At 55.5% G+C, this 858-nt stretch overlaps 1 pseudogene; it reads right to left on the reverse strand.

Moving 5' to 3' along the window:
• Positions 1-497: 497 nt before the first annotated feature.
• Positions 498-647, reverse strand: LOC124685600 (annotated as a pseudogene).
• Between the last annotated feature and the right edge of the window lie 211 nt (positions 648-858).

Here is an 858-nt window from a genome sequence, read left to right on the forward strand (position 1 = left end):
CAAGAGCATCCGGCCAGAATCGAGGGGGCATGGATGCGTGGAGAGCTTCACCGGCACGCGCTCGGCGATGAGAATGTCGCGGATGACGGCGACGGAGGGGCCGGCGAAGGGGTTGCTGCTGCCGGAGCGGGAGGAGTTGAAGGGGTCGGAGCCGGAGGAGGAGAAACCGGCCATGGCGGAAGCGGTGGTGGTGGTGGTGGTGGGAGGCGGAAGCGGCTAGGGTTTGGGGTGGAGGCCGGCGGCGGCTAGGGTTGGGGTGAGGCCGGCGGCGCCCAAGAGGTAAGGGGCGGCGGCTAGGGCTAGGGGGAGAGGGGCCGGCGGCGCCCAAGGGAGATGGGGAGGCGGCTAGGTCAGGGCCGGAGGGCTTCTGATACCATGTAGAAGAGTTATTGGAGATTGCACAGCACCAATAGGACCGGCTGCTCATATATATATAGAAGGACACATGTACAATTACAGGTACAATCCTGAGAAAACACGGGAACCTATAACTATACAATATGTTACTCAACACCCTCTACCACAAATTACGTGGACTCTACCACTTGGAGAGAGGGCAGACCAACGACCTTACCAAGTGCAATGCGAGCCACTGATATAGGCCACGAATCTTTTTGATCAGACATCGATCCCGTCCAGGTAAGTCGTCTGCCACCCTACTCCATTTTCTTTATCGACACAGAGAGCTCGTCTTTTTCAACCGTACAAAACCCAGCATGATATTTTCACCCTTTGCTCGAGTGGGTGATATCTCTGTGATACCCCTTGAAGAACCTCAGCAAGTCTAATTAAGGGCAAAGAAATGATCTCGCTGGAGTCGCAAAAGGAAAACAAAGTAAAAAAAACGATCCCACTGGA

This window comes from Lolium rigidum, chromosome 1 (genome assembly GCF_022539505.1).
Source record: "Lolium rigidum isolate FL_2022 chromosome 1, APGP_CSIRO_Lrig_0.1, whole genome shotgun sequence".
NCBI classification, from domain to species: Eukaryota; Viridiplantae; Streptophyta; class Magnoliopsida; order Poales; family Poaceae; genus Lolium; species Lolium rigidum.